This window comes from Canis aureus, chromosome 2, assembly GCF_053574225.1.
Source record: "Canis aureus isolate CA01 chromosome 2, VMU_Caureus_v.1.0, whole genome shotgun sequence".
In the NCBI taxonomy this organism is placed as follows: Eukaryota; Metazoa; Chordata; class Mammalia; order Carnivora; family Canidae; genus Canis; species Canis aureus.
In genome coordinates, this window is record NC_135612.1 from 87544970 (window position 1) to 87567519 (window position 22550).

The window sequence follows — 22550 nt, forward strand, 5'->3', positions numbered from 1 at the left end:
GGAGAAAACTCTAGAGGCATTCCTCAGAAATATCAAGGATCTCTTTGTTAAGAAGATTAAGGAGATTGTTAAGATTTGCCCATTTATATTTTTCTTTACTAAAATATTGTATGCTCTTTCAAGGCTAGAACCTGTGCCATATATTTCTGGTAACAGAAAAAAAAAATAATTGAATTAAGTACATTGCAATTCTTTATTCCTTGGCATTCACATTCTAATGATCAACCAGGCATGTTGTTTTCTATATTGTGTGTTATTATCAATCAGCACTCTATCAGACCATCAATAAAATAGTCTAAGAACTACTCTGCAGATGGATCTAGAGAGGTGGGTCAGTAATGTGTGACTAACCTCTTTCCTTTAGTCCCCACATGAATGATCTAAATACCACAAAGAAATTCAGCCCAATGTGGCATCTCAATAGTCTGGTTCTCTTTGGTTTATCAGAGACCCTGAGCTTGGGCATGGCTCCAGCTCTGGGAGTAACTTATCCTAGTACCTATTAAGCTATGAGATGTGAGTCCTTGTCTCACTTTCCCGCTTGAAGGCATCCGTTTATGCTTATTTTCATCCTTCAATTGATGGATTGATATAGAAACTTAAATACGTCATTTGTTTTCCATCCATTCCCTTTGTAGCAGTTGTGGATTCACTTCTGGAGCCAGAGTGAGTCCAGGGTGATTTTAAAGTCTAATAAAGCAGGGAAAATCTCTTCTGCCGGTTGGATTTTTTTTTTTTACATGTTTGTTAATATGCAGCAATTGGGGGAGAGATGAAGTCTGTGGCTCATTTTCAAGGGAGGAATCCAATTTGGATTTTATAGATGCTGCTGTCACTGGTCCGACATTGCTTTATTCTTTCACCAAGGATGAAGCATCAGGGTTTACTGCTGTTGCTGCTAATGGAGATCTCTCTGGCTGTTTGGGTTGAGAGCATTTCCGTTTTTATGTATTGGAGTAATTAGCCCTCCTGACCATATCTCAGGAAATGTCTGGATTGGAGGATTAGGATAAACATCTTCAGTCAGACTTTCTGAGTGTGATCAATGTAGGGCGTTAGCATCTCATTTGATGTGTTTTTATCAAGGCTATGGGGTTTCCTAGCTCTCTCTTTGAAGGGGCGCTCTTTCATTTCTTGAATCGCCAGGGCTGGGCTTAAATAACTGGGACAAAGTTAAAGATACTCTTTCAAGCAATTTATAGGTCCAGGGCCTCCCTTAATCATGGCCTCTGCCTGGGCCCTTTGCTAAGCACCCACAGGTGGGTATGAACTCTGGCTCCCCTTTGCTTCATAGAACTACAATTTCTCAGGGACTCTCGAAATTTACCATTTACCAAACTCAACTTCTGTGCCTATCTTAGAATTGAGCAGGCTGTCTATTCTTTGAGGGCAGACACCATGCCCTTTATCCCATGTATTCTTTCTCTGAAGAAGATATTTATGGATCACCAGATAGTTACTAGATATTGTTCAAGGTGCTGAGGATATAGGATAAGCATAAGAGATGCCCATGCCTTTATAGAGGTTACATTTCAGTCAACAGAATAGGAAATAAACAAATTAGGGAGAAAATAATAGTATTGGTGATAATTACTTTGAGGAAAAGAAACCAGGGTCTTATAATAAAGGCCTCTATAACAGAGGTTTATAACATTTAATGTGAGACCTAAAAGACAATAAGATCTCAATGGAGAAAATTCCAAGCACCCCATCCCTTTCTACCAATGTGCTTGTTCTTTCTAAGTCTTGATTTCTCTAGTTACTATCTGAGGATAAGAATAATAGGTTTTAGTAGTAAATAAGTTAATGTATATAAATCAGAATGTCTTATACATGAAAACATTCAATAACTGCCACTATATCATCTTATTATTAATATTATTTCCCCTATTAAAACCCTTATATTTTATTCCATTTTCAAAGTCATTGTCATATTTTTCAGCATGATATGCACTTGAATCCCTAATGAGGTTTAGCATAGTGACTGCTAAGTAGTTCATTTCATATCCTATAATTTCCTTTCTGAAATTTCTAAGTAATTTAGATGAGCTCCTCCATGGCTACCTGGTCTGCAGTTTGCATTGCAGAGAATATGAAATGTAGGACACAGTCTTGGATTCAAGTATATTCCCATTATTTGAGGGTGTTATAAAGCTTGTTTGTAGCTCTTTATCTGGAATGCACAGAATTGGCTCCTCTCATGCCATATCAGTTCTTATTCTTTCATGAGAAATGATAATACGGTGAAAAAATTTGAAGGAAAAAAAAAACAATGAATCAACCATATGAAATTGGTAAAACAGATTATAAGCATGAATACATCTACCAGTAAAAATCAGGTTCGGGCAGCCCAGGTGCCTCAGCGGTTGGGCGCCTGCCTTCGGCTCAGGTCACGATTCTGGGATTCAGGATCGAGGCCCGCATTGGGCTCCCTGCATGGAGCCTGCTTCTCCCTCTGCCTGTGTCTCTACCTCTCTCTCTCTCTCTCTCTGTCTCTCATGAATAAATAAATAAAATCTGAAAAAAAATCAGGTTATACAATGAACCATATGATCAATTTTATAAAAATAAAGTAGATTATAAAAAATATTATGGAAGAAAATGCCTCAAAATACTAACAGCAAGTCTGCATAGTAGGCTGGTAGGATTATGGATTACTTTAATTTCCTTCTTTGAATTTTTCTATATTTTCTGAACATCTCAAGAAAATATTCTTTTGTTTTAGAATCCAATAAAGTAAATTAATTATAAGCAAGATTAAAGAAAATAAGGAGATTCACAATCACTATGAAATAAATTCAAAGAGAATGACAGATTATATAATTTAACAAGATATATCCCTAGATTAAAATATGGGTGACATTTTCAGCTAAATCCTGGTATCTTCCTTGTTTTGTTTGTTTGTTTGTTTGTTTGTTTGTTTTTAAAGGATTTCTTTCTTTCTTTTAGAGAAGGAGAGAGTGAGTGGGGGAAAGGGCAGAGGGAAATGTAAAGAATCCCAAGCAGATTCCCTGCTGAGTGTGGAGCCTGATACAGGGCTTAACCCCATGACCCTGACATCATGACCTGAGCTGAAATCAGGAATTGGATACTCAACAGACTGAGCCACCCAGGCACCCAGATATTTCCCGCTGTCTTAAGACAATGGACTCTAGTTAAAAAAAAAAAAAAATAGAAAGTATCTTATAGTTATTGCCTAAACATTTCCCAACCCAACATCATACAGATGGGAAATTGACTGTGTACTTGTTACAGAATGTGTACTGTCTATACTCACATCATCAAAATAGACTTGAATATGGGGAGACATGATTTTCTATTCCCTTTGTCTCTTTCTGCTCTGAACTGCCCTTCAATCCCTTCCAACTGTACTGAGAGTGTACTTTAGTTATAGTCACTAACACATCAATTGTTCTTACCAGCCATTGGGCTCCATGAAACCTGAGACATTCTAACTGAATTCCATATCCCTGGTACCTATATAGTGCCTGCCCTATTAGTGCTTGTAGAATTTGTTGAATTGCCGCTATTTGCTCCCCAATTCTCTTTAGATGACATAAGTGAGGGTGCTGTTCAATTCTTAAACTCTGGACTACAAAAGAACCAAACTGTTCATTTCCTTAAGGGCACCTTTATATTTAACATTTCAGGGAGTGCCTTGCTTTCTGGCTTTCTTCTGTTTAGAAAGTCCTGGCAATGAAATGCTTTCGAAAGCAGTCTGATGTCTGCAAAATCTTTGTTTTCTGACCTGGAACAGAAATTAAACTCTCAACAAAAGAGCAATTCTCTACCTGCAGGCCAGAGTACAGAGCTTCAATGTAAATGACAATTGCAGGGGATCTTAAAAAGGAGATTGGAGGGAGGGCGATGTCATGTGACAGGATTTCTACTCTGTCTCAGCCCTTCTCTTTGGCTTTTAGATGGGTTGAATGACAGGTAAAGCACAGGGCTGAGGCTGCCAGGAAAAATAAGTGTGGGTAATTTTAATCATTTGTGCAAGTCTTTAAATATCCTGTATAGCTTTCAGGCACAAAGCAATCTTCCTATAGAGAAACAAACTCAGGATGTGGTTACAAGGTAGAGTTCTACTCCTTTGTGTTAAAGTGCCTTAATGATCTGGAAAAAAATAGATTTGCATGAATGCTACTTATGGAGAGCACTTAACACAATAGTTACTCAAGACAAACTTCAGCACGAGTAGATGTAACCGATATGATGAGTCATCCTATGTGGTTTAAAGCCACCACAAGTGAATGTCTTTTAATTCAGTCTTCATGAGCCCAGACTATTTTTTATAAGACTTTGAGAGTATCCATGGCATTGACGAAATGCATTTAGCTATTTAGCCATTAGATTGAATCATAAGATTGAAGGACAGTCTGATTTAAAAATGATTCAGGTGAGTGGCATATAGATGCCAAAGCCTCTATTCAGATCAGCCTAGATCTTTTCTTTTTCTTTCCTGGTCTCATGTCATAAGATATACACAAACACACAGAGTGACATCATCTTAAGATCTGAGTAATATAGTCAGGATAGAAATATAATTGGCAGCAATATCTTCCCATGTAAGCACATTAGTGATGCTTACATAATCTTTTGGCATTGACTCATTCTCTGGGGTAAGAAGTATAGTTTTCTGTTTCAGTATCACTGTTCTAGTTTGGAGAAACCTTTGCTCTCTGAAGAAAGCTACAATGTGAGATGTTTATTACTATACTGGCTGTATCTTTGATGCTTTTCTTAAAATTATTTAGAGATGCTCTGGGATATCTAGACCATGTGTGAGAATATGTCACCTAATTTTCATTACTATGTCATGACAGTCATTACTAATTGATCATAGTGTGTCTTTCTGTTGGCATCAAATAGGATCAAAATCCTTCTCGGTAGAGTACTCTAGGAAGATATAGCAAATCAACTAGAATGATAATGGGAAATTAAATCTACTTTTCATTCACAGCTTACATCAGAAAACCTAAAAATCAAGGCTATGATCTTCAAGTGTCCACCCTTACCTGAATGAAAGTTTGGGAACACTAGGTTCTGCAATAGCCACGTATTAATACAAGTTCTCATTCTCCATGGCTTGATTACTATATTTTTCTAGTATTTTAATGCATTGTCTCCATATTATGTATTCTTTTTATTTTTCATTCCTTGTAGAATCCAGCACAATATGGAGCCACTGTAGTGCAATCAATAAAGATTTGTTGACCAATTAATTCATACAGTGGTGATTTGTCTAAAAGCTGTATTGGTTTAAAGGAAAGAATTTTGTAGCAGGAGTCAAAGCATTTGAGTTCTATTCTCCTTTACACCTGCAAATAGCTGTGGTCTGGAACAAGCTCTTCAACTCCTCTGGACCTTGGTTTCCTCATTTAAGAAAATGGAGTGATGAATTAAACATTTGCAAAAACCTCTTCCACTGAAACATATATTAATTCTTCTGAAGGGGTGACTATTCCAGCATTTTTAGAGGGAAAAGGTACAGAAAATATCTATTTTCAAATATATAACTCTTTCATTTGCCTTTCCACTTTTATTCTCACTATCTCTCACATTCGTTTCTCAATTTTACTTTGACTAGAGAGTTCCAATATCGGGTAGTTGGCCTCTGAGAAATGGCAAAAGCATCCCTGCTCTATACACACTCCATCAACTACACGTACAATGATAACTAATAAGGCAATCCCCTTGAGTCACTAAATCCGTAAAATTTGGGATCTGTTTTATTCACTACCAAAAGGAATTAGTAGATCTCTAGTAATCCCATTAGACTCACATCCAGAGAAAACTTCCCCATTCTTCAAATTACTGCCCACCATGTTTGCATATACTATCCACTTTCCCAGAAAAAAACTTTCCCTAGGCAACTTTCTGTGTTGTCTTCAAACCACGTCAAAATGCCAGCTTCTCGATGAATACTGTAGTTCTACTTGGCAGTTGGATACTCTGTCCTTAGTTTTTTAACTGTGACTTTGGAAGCAGGTGTGTATTATAATTTGTAAAATGTCTGCTTAAATGTATGTCCCTCTCCACAAAGTAAAAGCATCCATAATTTAGGTAGACCTAGTTTATCTTACAATGATCTATGAGCCATGCTCTCATATGATTCTGCAGCCTATCTAACCTCCCATTTTAAGATAAGTCTCAGAATGCTTTGCAGAGACATTGTTGACCTCTTTCAGTTACTATAAAAACTAGTCTCTGATACTTATGTATTTAAAGTCCAGAATCTCCCTCGTAAATCTCCCTTAAGTTTTTAGTCTTTTAAAAAATGAAGCTTATCAGAGAATATGGTGAACGAGATGGCTTTAGGTCCTGTGATATCAATTATTTTTTTAAAGAAGAATAGATTATCATATTTTAAAACTAAAATCATAATTTTCCTTCATGTTTCTTCTCTGATTATCTGCATATATTACTAAAGAAACTGGTCAAAATTCTTAAAGCCTTGTTCTTGGTTTTAGAGTCTTCACAAAAATGCTGACTTAGACAAGTAACTGACTGGCATTTGACAATTCCCAGAGGATTTACTTTCAAAGTATGGCATTTTTGCATTAATTTTCTCATCTTTAAATTTACTTCAGATGTCTGTCTTTACATGGGTATGAGACTCTGTGTACTGATTTCATATTTAATAGTACATTGGATCACAGGTTTAAAGCATCAATTAGTAACTAGTCCAAAATAGCAAATGCATTTGCCAAACTGTTGGAAAATGACTTTTTTCTTTTTTTACCTCCACCAACACCTCTTCCCAGACAAATTACCATTACTGGTGATCTCTGATAACAGACCTTTCTATGTCTGATTCTATCATCTACTTGGTAGACATGTTGAGTGCAGCAAACAATCCCCTACCATCAAGTTTTCCAGATGTTTGCACAGCGGGTTCAGTGTTTTTAAACTATCTAAATGACGGTCCCAAATGACAAATGTTCATTTTCAAAATTAAAGCTTATTACGAATTACCTGCCAAGTACAATGTGTCAGGAGAGACTGAATGAATTAGAATTTTGTCCATTGAGAATGAATGAATAAGAAAAAACATAAATGAGGCAAGCTATTACATATCCTGGAGGTACACAGAAAGAATTTTAAATAACAGTAATTTATTGAAAGCTGTTGCATTAATACTTATGACTTACTTTAAAAAGGCCCATCCCTACCTTTTGCCATGAGTCAGGCTTCGTCTTTGTTAATGAAAAACATAATGGCTAGGAAAGACAAGAATAATCTCTAATGCAAACCTACTTTTCTCTTGTGGTCATGATCCACATGGGCTCAGCCTTGACATACTGGGAGGAAAGTGCATGGCCCGATACAGCCAACAAAGACTGGACTCAGTTCCCTCCTTAGTGCCTTCTAGCTGTGTGGTCTCTTGCTGCCCATTTATCCTTGACCTCCACTTTACTCATCTATAATGTGGGAATAATAATATAGAGGGGTTGTGGTAAAAATTAAATAAACGAAAGTAGTAATTGGATATGCTTTGTAAACTATAAAGTATCCTGAATATATACTGATGTCAGAATTACATTAACTCCACATGTTAATGATTTACTATGTGCCAGATATGATGTAAGGCTTCACATGTATTCAATCTTCTCCAATGTTCACAATGGTTTAAGGTGGGTAATATAATCCCTATTTTATATATGAGAAACAGTCTTAAGGTTAAGTAACTGGCCTACGTAATGGCTAACTTGGGTTAGACAGGATAGGATCCAAAATGTGTGAACCCAAAAACATACACATAATATCTATGCCATGCTACCGATCTTTAATCATTAAAGCCTAAAGCCTGGTGATGCCTCTTCAGCTCAAAATATTTTTTTGCTGCCATTTAAAATTGCCTTCAGATTCAAATTTATTGATGCACACAAAGGGAGCAGCCTGCTGACACTATAGACAACTTTTTTTTTTAACCCCAAAGAGCATCAACCAGTCTGATCATCCTGCATTCTAGGCAGGAAGGCAATGAATAACCATAGCCAAGAATTCTATCTTTTAGAAGACTCTACAAGATTGAAATTCCTTTTCAAGATGGATGTGGATCTCTCTTCTTTACATCCCCATAGCTCTGTGTATAACATCAAATGTAATTCTAAACACATGATATTTTAACTGTTTGCTTATAAACCCAACTTTCAAGTAGCCAGAATTTTTTAATTACTGTATCCCAGAACCAAGAATAGAAGTTGCATAGTAATATTTGAAGAAAGAAATGATGCACATTTTCTTGTTGCCTAGGAAAATTATGGTCCCGGATAAATATGACACCAGGCTGACCACAGAGTCAGAGATTGTTTCATAGGACAAAATAGAACATCTAGATTTTCCATCTTTAAAATTATAATCAGCAGCAGGAAGCAGAGCAATACCACTGTCCCTGTTATAGGAATCCAAAGGCTTTTTATAGAATGCACAGCAGCAAATGTTATCGCTATGCTTGAAAAAACCATTTTCATTATCAGATGCCTTTTTTTCCCAATTGATTATGACTTTTCCTTTAAAAAATGCATTTAAGCAAAAATTTTCTATGCTTGATTTAGCCCGAGGGAAAATTTTGGGGACTAAGACGGGAGAGAGTAGTCTGTACAGAATTCCTTCTGCCTTTAAGCCATGCACACATGGACAAAATACATCGCATTCAACTGAAATATTTTTTAAGAAAAAATCCTATTACTTAGAAAGAGCCTAACAATGAAAACTCCAGCTTAATGGTATAGTCACTACCATATAAGCCAATGGACAGACAAGGGTAAGTTTTGGTTTTTGTTTTAAAGTTGTAATGTTTTTAAATTCTTTCTTCCTGGTGGAAAGGGGTTGCACTGTACTAAAGCTTCTTCTGTATACTTCTGAGGATGCACCAATTCATGTTAGAAACCTTCAAGGTGGGATCCCTGGGGGACTCAGAGGTTTAGTGCCTCCTTCAGCCCAGGGCATGATCCTGGAGTCCTGGGATCGAGTCCCACATTGGGTTCCCTGCATGGAGCCTGCTTCTCCCTTGCCTGTCTCTCTCTCTCTCTCTCTCTCTCTCTGTGTATTTCATGAATAAATAAATAAATAAAATATTTTTAAAAAGGAAACCTTCAGGGTGAAAGTCATTGGAGTTAAGGCTAGTGTTTAGTTAAGACAAACTGAATTAATGGGGCCCACTCAAGGTGGACTATGAATCTATTTCTATGTCTGGCTTAGCTTAATGTGTCTCTTGCCATGAAGGGAGGGCTAGAGATAAGGATTTTTTAAGCTGATAAAAGCTCTTTAAGATTCTTCAGAAAAAAATTACAAAGATGAGAAACCTGAGGTTATACCCAATATGCTAAACAAAAAGGTAGTTCTCAGAGCAACCACTAAGACTTGTTTGAGAGAAGCAGGCAATTTACAAGTCTAGGACAAAACAGCCTTTTCATTTCATAGAAAGAAAAGACAAATAATTTTAGAACAACATTTTGATTTAGCATCTGTAAAGGATCTTTGAATTTAAATTTCGATATATAAATCCCAATTTTGCCATGTAAAATTAATAATGGATTTCTCTAAAGCCAAACTCTCTTCAACCTCCGCTGTAATTCTCTTAAGAAAGCATTAAATGAAAGCATTTCACTTTAGTTGAAAATCAATGGCACTTCAGTGAAGCATGCATCTCCCAAGTATTATGAAGTCAAGAATCATACAGTTCCCCTAGTAAGACATGGGGCCCTGGATTTGATGATAATAACTTCATAGAACGTATGAGTCTTTGAAAAAATTAATACAAAATGGAAATACTGAAAATCTAATGTGTTCATATTTAAATTCTCTTTGAAATGTCAACCTAAATGCATTATAATAAATTAATGTTGATGATACAATAATAATAGTAATAAAGATAGTAATAAGTAGAAATAACATTTAATTACTGCTTACTATAGACCAGACACTTGCTAAATACTTTATATGCATCATTTCATTTGATTCTCTCAAGAATTATGTGACTTGATTAGTATTAGTATTAGTTATTAGTATTAGTTATATTTTTAGAATAGACTTAAGGAAGATCTACATGTCAAGACAAAAAATATATTTAAGATGGATTAAAATACTTCATTACAGGGATACCTGGGTGGTTCATTCAGTTAAGTGTCTGACTTCAGCTCAGGTCATGATCCCAGCATCCTGGAATGGCCCCACCTGGAGCCCCGCCTTGAGCCCCGCCTCAGGCTCCATGCTCAGAGAGAGTCCCCTTGTCCTTCTCCCTCTTCCATTACCCTTCCCCTACATTCATGCTCTCTCTCTTTCTCTCTATCTTAAGTAAATAAATAAAATCTTTAAAGAAGGGGTCCTGGGTGGGTCAGTCAATTAAGGGTCTGTCTTCAGCTCAGGTCATGATCCCAGGGTCTTGGGATGGAGTCCTACATTGGGCTCTCTTCTCACCAGGGAGTCTGCTTTTCCCCCTCCCTTTCCCCTATGCTCCTGATCTCTCTCTTTCAAATACATAAATAAAATCTTTTAAAAATTAGTAAAGTATTTTTTAAAAATATTTCATTATACATTAATCTATGGCAATGAATCAAAATGTATTATAAATTCCATCTATTTGAAGTTTGCATTCCTTTTGTAGACTGATAAAAATGTGTTTGTCTTTCACTGTGGTAATTATAAGGATGAAAAAGATACAACCCTGCCCTCCAGGGACTCACAGTCTTAAAAAGAAATGAAATGTGCACTAAAAATCCAAATATAATTCATGGCAGTTTGTAGTAAACTGTAAGACAGTGTGTTCAAAGCTTTGGGTAGTTAGAAAAAAGAAAACAATTCCTAGAACTTGGGAAAGGATCAGGAAGTCTCCTTAAGGAAGAAGCAGTTCCATTGGGTTTAGAAGGTAGATAAAGTTTCAACAGTTAGATAGATATGAGGCCTAAGAGAAATAGTAATGTGCAATGTCGTCAAGAATAGTGTCTCGGGGTGCCATGTTGTTGGAATTTTTGACATGGATAAGCAATAATATGGACTCAATTACACAATACTTTCACTGTCTTTCAAAGAAGTTTAAACTGTATTTGGAATTCAGTAGAGTTTGAAGGTATAATATGGTCAGAAGGTATAATAATAGTGAAGGTATAATATGGTCAGAGCTCTTTTAAGGAAGATTAGTCCAGCAATACATTACACTCATTTATACTTTTTTTTTTTTGATTACTGCACTGATGAATAATTACTGTCTTATTACATGTGCCAAGCCAAGACCTATATGAGGCAATGGGGATATAATAATGAATGACTCACTTTCTGCTTTCATAGTTTATAACTATGAAAGTTAAACATAAAACTGAATAGTGTCATCAATACTATAAGAGAGGAAGTATACAGTAGCACCTAGGAGTACCTTCTCTAGCATTGGGATTAAAAACAACTAAAACGAACAAAAACTCGCATATAAAGTAGCTTCAAATCGTGTGTATTTGTGTGTGTGCATCGGGGGAGGGTATAGGTTTACTGGGTAGGAGGATCAATATATGAAAAGGCTCCCAGGGGAAAATATGCTTTGGGAACTTGATGTGGGGTTATTCGCTTTCCAACCACCTACATTCTTAATAACCTCAGTTATGTGCACAGGGTTCCTGACTGTTTCATCCTGCAGAGAGGGTCTGACCATCAGTCAACTTGCAGGAGAACCAATGAAGCATTATGAACAAGGGCCTTATGAAAGCAAATTCTGTTGAACTGAATTGGCTCTCTTCATAGACCTGGAAATCATCTGGTCTGACTTTAAAAAAAAAAATACCAAATATGAATAATTCAGTCAAGCCTGAAATAAGCACCTTGAATGAGTATGGCTTTTAGTGTTCATTTATTCACTCAATTATTTAGTAATTATTTGTTGTTTATCAGAACCATGGAACCCAATGTACTAAGCATTTACTTTATCCAATCCTTTGGTTATAATTAATTATTCCCTAAATGCTTATCCTAATTTTCCTATACCTCTTTATAATGCATTTATAGTTTGTTTCTGTCACTGTGTGTTGTGTATATAAGTATCTACAGGTAGATTGTGGCATTCTGAAGGAAAGAATTATGTTATCATTCCTATGTCCTATCTATCTATCTATCTATCTATCTATCTATCTATCTATTTATTTATTTATTTAATTTTATTTTTTTTTTAAGATTTTATTTTTAGTTATTCATGAGAGACACAGAAAGAGAGGCAGAGACATAGGCAGAGGGAGAAACAGGCTCCATTCAGGAAGCATGATGCTGGACTCGATCCCAGGACTCCAAGGTCACACCCTGAGCCAAAGGCAGACACTCAACCGCTGAGCCTCCCAGGCGTCCCCCTATATTGTATTTAGCTAATGGCACAGATATAATAGGGATTCTATAAATGGTTGCTAAATGAATGAATTAATGGATAAATAGATGGATGAATGGGTAGTTGGGTGGATAAATGGATGGAGACAGACATGAATATAAACTTTTTCCTGTCTTCATGATTCCTACAGTTTAATGCAGATCAAGTATGCATAGTTAATTAGAAATATTTTTCAATATCCAAATCATAATCTCTTTTCAATTTATGTTTACTGTAGTAGTGTCACAGTCTTACCATGATCCTAAAGATACCATGAAAGAGCTCTATAGGATACTTAGAGTTTAAGTGTTTATCTCTTCTATGTTAAGTTTGATTTTTAAGTCCCCCAGAGTACCAATTTGTAAGTTTTCTCTTAAAATTCATTGGAAAAGCACCCCCAAATCCCTCACAAAGCCATTTTAACATGCTGTTTATTTCCTATAAGTTAGATGTAATTGAAGTGGATAACATAATTGAAATTTTAAAGAATGTCTGCAGTCATCATTAATCCAACAACAATAGAGAAGTATGCCTCTTCCTTTGCACATAAGAGCATTAGCATAATTTCCAACTCTCCTATTCGGTGGTCCTATGTGATTGTCATTTTCCCAAAAGTCCTGCCATATTTTCCTCTTTCCTTTCAGCATATTCGGGATATCTTTTTTGACTGCTTCATGCCATGGACATTGATCTGGTGGACCATGTATAACGAATTTAAAAACTGCAATGGAACTGTCTACACAGACATCTGTTGCTCAACAACTTATTTTGAGAAAATAAGTAAGATATTTCTTATATTCCCATGCATTATGGAGAAGCACATCTTTATATTTCATTTGAGTAAAGTGATTCAATAAAACAAAGAATGTTTTCCCTCTTAAAATCATGGAATGTTAATGATATAGTGTAGTCTAGAAGTTAGGAAATCACATGATGTAAGATGAAGATGACAGAGATGGGAATTACAGTTTACAGTCAGAGAAACTAAGTTTTGAATCTCAGATACTCTATTATTCTCTTTGATCTGAGACAAATTCCTTAATCTTGGTGAGTCTCAGATCTCCTTTGTATAAAATAATAATAATAATAATAGCCTTCTTATATTGTTACTATGTCATTGTGAAGCGGATATCAAAATACCATCCATGTTCTAGTATGTGGAAAACTATCATTCGTGGTGATTATTATATGGAGGTGGTACAGTGCCTTCTGCCTGCATTTTCTCATTTAATATTTCTCCAAACTCTATGAAGCAGATTCTGCTTTAATCATTATTTTAAAATGAGGAAACCGATATTATAAATAAGGTAAATTTTGATGTAGATAATACAGCTCTGTAGCAGACCCAGATTCAAATCGCAGGGCTAAAAGGAACATAGTGTGGAATACTATGGGTTGTGTGATTTGATAACAGAGTAGAGAATGTTTTCGTCTGAGGCCAGCCTATTCCCAGGAGGAGGATGTATGTTGGCTCAGGCTGAGGGTGGCTCAAAATCCAGGGGGAGGAGGGGAGGAGAGAAACTCAAAGTTGGATTAGCAAATACTTTGTTCCAATTGATCACTGGGAATAAGGAATTCAACTAGTTATCTATGAGGCAAAGAATAAGACTTTAGATTCTGTGTCTAGCCCTTCTTTACCTGTTTCATAGGTAAACAAAGGGGTGTTCATAAGTCCTATGTAAGTCATATTGGAAAGGTCATTCTTTCCAGTCTGTCATTTCTCAGAACACAGAAATGTGAGGGGGATTTCTTAACTTTCACTGTTTTCCAGAATCATGGGGCTTGGGTAAAGTTCAACGTTGTACTTCCCATTGGTTAGACATGGTGAGATGAGAAAAGTTTTGGAAGCCATTTGTTGAAGGTGCCAGATGACCTTGTGATCTCCCCTCCCTAGAGTGTTAATTGAGTCAGTATGTTTTAGAGATTCTTTGTTATAGCAGCTTAGAGAGTAGCCTAAATAGTAAAGTGCTCCATCTAAAAATACACACCCATTGTGATTTCAGTCAAGTCATTTGATTTAATGAAACAGTTTCCTTGTCTGCTAAATGATGGAGTCATAATATACTAATCCTTAAAGAGTCTTTTAGCTTTGACCTTCAAACTTTTTGAAGGCATAGAGATTTATCCAAGTGCCTCGTGATTTGATATGTGGAATTAGAGCTGAACCACTCCTTATTCTTCCTCCCAATACTCAGACAGCATCAGTGTAGGAGCCACTTAGGAATGCTCCGGCTTTGGATGTCATATAGCCTTTTCATTAGCAATTCAGAATAATGTTATCAAGGCTGCTTTTGTCTCCATTCTGCCAATAAATCATTTGTTCTTCCTAAATTTGCAGGACCCCCCTTTGCATTGCCTTGCATAAATGGGGTGATTCTTGGATATTTTATTTATAACCCTTCTGATTTTCTGTATTTTCTTTCCCCTGTCCATCTGAAATTTTTTGTGTCATGTAAACTCTGTTTTTTGGTGTTGTTTCATACCTTCCCAAAGTCCAGGTTCATTTTCCTGCTTAATATTCAAGAAGTATTCTTGAAGCTCATCTTTTTTGAAAGAGCTCGCAAAACTCACCAGTGCTCAGATGATGACTTACTTCAGGTTCTGTTGCTTCTCTAGATTCAGATTTTAGTATGTCAGCTAGTTGAAGCAGACCTCTGTGGATCTTGTTTACCACCCAATTCCTTGGACATAACACTGTAATACATGTAAAAATTACACAATTACTAAACCTTAAGGAATATTTAGATTAGAAAAAAAGTAATGTTATTAATAAATGAGTTTGTACTATAAATCTGAGTGATAGCCTAAAATGAGCTTTCAGTGAAATAAAGATAAGTTATAACTTCAATTAAATAAAGCACCTAAACTATTATTTTTGTCAAAATTGGAAAGCATCAAGTACAATCTTGATACAATTTTGGTAGATAGTGAACATATGACAAAGATAGTAGAGGAGGTACAGAAACTATTTTAAAACATTTAGGTAGAACAGAGTGAAAAAGATCCAAATCCAAAAACCTGTAGGTAACAAGTTACCTGGGTAATCTTGAAAAAGTTACTTTACCTCTCTCACCTTAGTTTCCTCAATTATAAACTCAAAGATAACAGTTACCTTAAAGGACTGCAGAAGGGAATGAAGATAATAACGTATAGAAAATAGTTGTGTAGGCCTATGGTAGACATCCAGGAATGCTGGAGTTATTATTAATCTCATATAGTTAATTAACATTGATTTACCCAACTGGACATAAAGATTCATTAGTGAGAACTGTTTATAAACCCAGAAGGAAAGGGATGGAATCTCAGAGCTCTGCATGTGGACCATTCACTCTGTGGATTTATAAGAGAAATGTTCCCTGTGGAAGAGAAACATAACAGAAATCTGAAGAGGAATGTCTACAAACAGCTTTTATGTTTGGCCAGTTAAAATTGTCTCTCATCTTTTCATCACAGTCAATATCAACATTTTCTTTCCTTTTCTTTCCTTAGTACCTGTCCTACTCATATCACTGGATTCCTGTCTATCCTTGCCTTCTATTTACCACTTACTAGATTCCCTGAAGGCTGCTGCATTTGGGTCATGTTTTCAAATGTAAATTCTCCTCCTTTATCTTGATAGAGTTCTGTGAGGAAGCAACTGGACAAGTAAACACAGGAAAATCAAAGTTCAAAAAAGAGGAAAATATATAAAAAAATATAGAAATAAGTACAAAAGAGAGGCCAGAGATAAAACATGTACAGATGGAATAGTTTTAATGTGACAAAGAGAAAGGGAGATTGGCTTTTGCTGGCTCATTTGGTCAAAGAGGATAATTTGGATGATTGAGTTGCATGGTTTGGAGTTATACAGAGCACATATTTATTGGATAATTGAAATCTCTCCCACTTACTTTGAGCTAATAGATTCCATCCTTAAAGCTTAATGCTGTCAAATACTGGAGTCATAGAACTAAAAGGAGAAACAATAATCTTAGAAAAAAAAGTGATTCATTAAACAAAGTAAAAACTTTGTCCTTAGGAAGTTCATAAGTATATTTGGCTGTCCATTGCTATATGGGAACTTTTTGAATGTTCGTGGCAGTAATGGGACAGAAATTATTCAGTTGGGGCTGGTTTTAAGAAATGGCTTCAGCCCCTAAGTGGTTTGCCAAGTTTCTGTTAAACATCTCACATTATTGAGGATACAAGTCAAAATCACTTATCAGCAGTTCTTCTAAATAGCAAGGAACATGTATCAAAGAGGCCATGAAGGAATTTCTAATGAGAAAAAATGCTCTTACTTTTTGAGAAATTAACTGCTCCAATAAATTGCAAAGATAAAGTAGGAAAAGTTATCACAATAATGTCTGTTGTAATAAAACTAAACTGTACAGCTGATAACAGTTAAAATGCCAGAAGGTAAGTTAATGAAATACCATTCTCCTAAAAGCCCCTTTGGTCCTTACTCTGAAATATAATTCTGACACTCACATATAAAGGATATGGTGGAAACTACATGGAAATACTGTATATGCACATGTTCTACAGATTCATTGCCTATGAACTTTTGAATACATATAAAGTTTAAAAAGCAGAGTATATTAAATGAAACTTTCAGGAAGGTGAAATAAAATAATCCTAGGACCTAAAATTGATTCTTAAAGTGTAAAAGAGATGAAAGTCTGTGGAGAGAGAAATCAGACTGAATTGCTAGCTGGCATTAGAAAATTTCTATCAGAGATCATGGAAACAGGGCAAAGATGGAGTCATTGAAGTCTCCCTAATGCCTTCCATGGATTCATGAAGGCAGGAGAGGCCTGAAGCTTCTGTTATGATTTTCTGCAGTCAAATTCCTAGGCAAGCTGGAGATTTGTAGTAGTGCGAAGGAATTCATAAGGCTAATGAGAGCAGAAAAGAGAACATACAGAAATAGCACATGTAGAAATTGGAAAGTAATCTTTTGTATGTGTGTGAAAGTAATCTTAAGTAGGAAAGTTTGGGGTAATAGATTTGCTGTTTATTACTGAATTTCTCTTATACATAGTAATGATCAAAATGGCAATGAATGGTGAAAACTGTGTGTGTGTGTGTGTGTGTGGAAAGAGAGAGAGAGAGAGAAAGAGAGAGAGAGAGAATCACATGTGAGTAAGCGGGGGTTGGGGAGAAAGGGAAGGAGGAAGGGAGAAAGCAGGAGAGAGAGGATAAAGACCAAAGCTGTAAAAGCCTTAGAAAGCCAGACACCATATGCACACATGCTTAGATATGGGCTGAGAATCTCAGAACTCAGGGCCAGCTTCTTGCCCCATGGTGAAAGCCAAACAGTTCAGGGCATCTTCCAAACAAACAGCAGAAGGACAATAAACAGAGCCATCTTCAGTTACCATGAGTTCAATGCGAGCCAGTCAAGGGCCCTATACACATAACCACATCCTGACTAATTAAGTAAAAAGAACAACAAAAACAGTGAAACAATTACATGAGAAATAAAATAAATTGAAATCCACCAAAACTCTATAAGAAAAGACATGAAGAAATAGTGTAAACCATGACAGAAACAAACCTCTCTGCTCTGAGCCATCTGTGCCACCCATCAGCTGGTAATAATATGACTCTGGGTAGCAATAGAAATAATCAAAGGAAGAGCTTTAAGAGGGCATGGCAACACAAATAGATTTTTTTCTGGGTTTCTGGTCTTTGTTTATGGATAATTATAATTTGGCAAAGTGTTCAGAGGCCCATATATGAATGTGTCTCCTGCATTTTACTTAAACAACAGCTCACAAAGGACTTGCTTCAGTTTACCACCATACCAACTAAATGTTTATGAAAGGAGAAAGCCACCAAGTAATGGGTGAATTTTAAATTATAAGTTGATTTATTACAGCAAATTCTCCAATCATAATTCTAAATAAGTGTACTTAATATGTTTATTTGTCCTGTGAAAGCAAGTTTGGTTATTTTAACATATTTGAAATAATTCTTGCTTTCAAGGTATAGCTTTTTGATCTTACTCTATTTTAGACTTTACTTTCAAATATTCCCAAGCACATCTTTATGTATCCTTGTGTTTGTTGAAATCTTAAAGACATGGGAAGTGAATAATCTTGGCTTTAATGTACATAAGAACAGCCTATTCTGAGAATAAGGAGATGGTTAATGGAAATGGTATGGGAAATTATAAGCTGGTTAAACTACCCTCATTTATTTCAAGTCAGATCCAGCTTCAAATATGGCATCTCTTTTTATTAGAAACGACTTCTCAGAATATCAGTGTATCAACTGATATTCTTTGGGTGCATGCAACAGAGATAAATCCTGATTAATTTGAGCAAAACTGGAAATAATTATTAAGAAGAAAACAGAATTGCTCTGTGATTCGAAGGAAGAGTTGAAGAAACATACCAGCAAGAGACATTAAGGCAGTTATAGAAATCTAAGCAACAAGAATTAGTGGGCAGTTTGTTCAAAGTGTTAGCGTTGGGATGGTTGACATCTGACCATTTTCAATCCCTGGATTGCTCAGCTTGATATTCAAATTCCTGGAAGGGAACTTGGTTATGGCTTCATTTAGATCATTTATGTGCCCTTTGCCAATGGTAAAGCTGAGTGACATGATTGGTCAGTTTATCAAGACTGTAGCCAATGAAGGGAATAGAACTTCTGTTACTGGAAGGAAAGAAATTGGATGTTGGGAAGACAAAAAACAATCCTAGACTTCAATACATTCATGGGAAGAGATTACCATTTAAAATAGTATGAAAAACTCAACATGACTAATAGTTCTATGGATAATTTGTCTTTTAAAATTTAATTTATAACTGCTACATTAAAAATAATGAAGGAAATTATGTTAAATGCATTGATATTGAGCCAATATTTATGAGAGATATACTGTGCATTAGGTATAAGATTCATATGTATTATCCCATTAAATTACCACCTGAAATTCCTGTCAGAACTAACATTTCTACCTTGTGGTTATGAAAACTGAGGATTGAAAAGTTATGTTGACTTCTTTATTGTTACTCCACAAGTAATTTTGGTCCATTTTGGTTATATTTCTGTTATTTGGGCAGAGTGTCTTCGTTGAACTAATTATTTCGAAGCATTAACCTTGTAACACTAAGTAAAGAAGTAAGACCTGGATAATAATGCAAAAGCAAGTAAGCAACAAACCAAAACTGCACAACACTGTCTTTAAGATTAGGGCTGAAACTACACCTATAGAACCTCAGCCACAGTATGATGAGTACAGCTATACATAGCAGATTGAACATATCCCACCACTCCTCCTAATAATCTCACTGAAATGAAAATAAAGGAAGGGTATAAAATCTCCAGTGGAGCTACCAGTAATCCTTACAGGACAACATATTTTTGGAACATAGAAAGCATAAGAGGAGTTAACAAGACAAAAAAAGTAGAATACTAATATATTTTCTTAATCTGAGTTGCCATTTATTATAAGATGCACCATTAGTTTGTTTCATTGAGAAAGAAAAATCACTGTCAAATATAATTATAAATTTATGATTATAAATGTCCACTTATCTATTGCTATGTAATAATCCATCCCAAATTTAGTAGCTTAAATAAACAATAATAATATCATTATTAAGTCTCACACTTGTAGGGGTTGACTGGGTCTGGTTGGATCCGGGCATCTCATGCAATTGTGACCACATGCTTGCAGGCATTGGCACCCTCTCAGTCTTCTTCACTTACGTGGATGATGGTTACTGTTAGTTGTCCTCAGGGACTTCAACTGGGCCTATTGGCTGAAACATGTATACGCAGCCTCACATGTAGCCTGGGCTTCCGCAGAGCATAGTAACTTTTACAAGAGCAGATATCCCAAGAGAGATAGCTGGGCAGAGTCATACTGCTCTTTAGGACCTATCTTCAAATCACACAGCTTCACTTACACTCCACATTATTGAATGAGGCAGCCATAGAGGTTCAACCAACTTCAACATATATAGGGAAAAGAGGTATATTCATTACCTTGATGGAAGAATGGAAAGGTCACCATGAAAAAAAGAGCATGGGGGCACCCAGATGGCTCAGTGGTTGAGCGGCTGCCTTCGGCCCAGGACGTGATCCTGGTCCCAGGATTGAGTCCCGCATTGGGCTCCCTGCATGGAGCCTGTTTCTCCCTCTGCCTGTGTCTCTGCCTCTCTCTCTCTCTGCGTCTCTCATGAATAAACAAATAAAATCTTAATAAAAAAAAAAAAAAAGGGCATGTTGGATGAAGATATCATTACAGCCATCTTTGGAAAAGACAATCTTCCATAATGTGATTGACTATAATGTGGTTCCCCCACATGCAAAAATATTAAAATGAGAAAAAAAAATATCCTAGAATCAATAAATATGGTAACTATCTAGAATTGAGATATCAAAGGAGAAGCAAGTAAGTCCATGTTGTAGAACTTTAGAAAGCTCAGGAATTTGAGGCATCAGATACCTTAAAAGGTTTCTTTATGACCTTTTGGTTTGGATAAAGAACAGTTTGGATAAAGAGCAACTAGTTCTTATGTCTCTTTCTTCACGCTCTATAGCTGGGTAAGCATCCCTCTCTCTCCTGGCAGGAGATAACTTGCTACGTGGAGAAATTCAGCCAAGATTCTCAAGATCTGGCATATAAGAAGCACAGTTTTGAAAATAGAGGTATTTTTAAAAGTCTACCTGTAGGACCTAAGATCCTCATCCTTCTCCTTGTTACTTTCAAGAACTTTGGCAAAGAGATTTATTCTTCATCCTTTCCCCTCTACCGTTATAGGTGATAGATTTGAAAATTGAAATGTTCTTCCCTGGCACTATGAGGATGGCTACAAAGCAAGTAATGGGCTTAGAAAGTGCACAGAGGATATACAGAAATAGACATTTAAGTTGTTGGGACAAGGAGTGCTATCATCCCAATGAAGTCTTACACATGGAGCTTCCAATCATTTTTTTTTAGTGCTTTATGGATGAAAAAAAAAAAGTATGAGTCAGTAGTCAAGAATGATCAGACATGTATGGAGAACCTCAGCACGAAAGAAGGAGATTGAGGCAAATAACAGTGAGAGGGAACTTGCCATAAGTAGAGAAAAACAGGGATCCAAATAAATCTTAAAGCACACAAATTACCCTAAATTTTTAACCTTAGAGGTTTTAAAAAGAGTGCATTCCTGAAATGAGAACAGAGTTATAGCAAAGGGGAATTTAAAAAAGTGGAACGGGATAGAGAATAATAAATGATTTGAAAAGATAGTTTCAATTAAAAATTCAGCAGAAATCTTTTTTTTATTACTTTGATGAGCATACTTAACATAAGATCCTACCCTCCTAATAGAATTTTAGGTGTACAATATAACATTATTGTCTAGAGGCACAATGTTATACAATGTTATAGGATCTGTTATACAGATCTCTAAAACTATTCATCTTTCATAATTGAAATTTTATACATATTAATTAGCAACTTCCAATTTCTCTCTCTCCAACTTGGCAATTACCATTCAATTTTTTTAATTCTATGAGTTTGACTATTTTAGAAACCTCTTATAAGTGGAATCATGACGTGTTTGCTTTTCTGTGATTGCTTTTTTTCACTTAAGATGTCTTCAAAGTCCATCCATGTAGTCATATATTATAGGATTTCCTTCTTTTTTAAGGCAGGATAATTTTCCATTATAGATAGATAAATAGATAGATAGATAGATAGATAGATAGATAGATAGATAGATCTTATATTTTCTTTATCCATTCATCCACTAATGGACACTTAGGTTATTTCTACATCTTAGATATTGTGAATAGTGCTGTAGTGAACATGAGAAGGTTAATATATCTTTGAGATCCTGATTTCCATTCTTTTGGAAAAATACCTAGAAGTGATATTTCTGGATCATTGGACATTCTCTAATTTTGAGGAAGCTCCATACTGTTTTCCTTATCAACAGCACCATTTTGCACCATTTTGCATTCCCAAAAACAGTGGGCAAGGGATTCCATTTTGACTAATATTTGTCTTCTTTTAAATAAAAACCATACTAAGAGATGTAAACTGATATCTCATTGTGGTTTTGATTTTCATTTCCCTGGTTAGCACTGTTATTGAGCATTTTTTTTAATATACCTTTTGGCCTCAACAAAAATCTTTAAGAAAATAGAATCGAATGGCCAAGATTTTCAAGAAGTAGATAAGAAAGGGGATTTTTTAAATGACAAATGATAAATC

The 22550-nt window shown here is 35.7% G+C and overlaps 1 long non-coding RNA gene across 2 annotated transcripts in view; it reads right to left on the bottom strand.

Annotated features, from left to right (window-relative positions):
- Positions 1-22550, bottom strand: part of LOC144303163 (uncharacterized) — a 250781-nt gene that overhangs the window by 17408 nt on the left and 210823 nt on the right. Inside the window, exons 3-4 of one of the 2 annotated variants that reach the window (XR_013370210.1) lie at positions 14940-15040; positions 7274-7424 (exon numbers count right to left, since the gene is read on the bottom strand). This is a non-coding gene — a long non-coding RNA (uncharacterized LOC144303163). Of the gene's footprint in view, positions 1-7273; positions 7425-14939; positions 15041-22550 lie in introns of those variants that run through there. The other variant, XR_013370187.1, reaches the window with a different exon arrangement.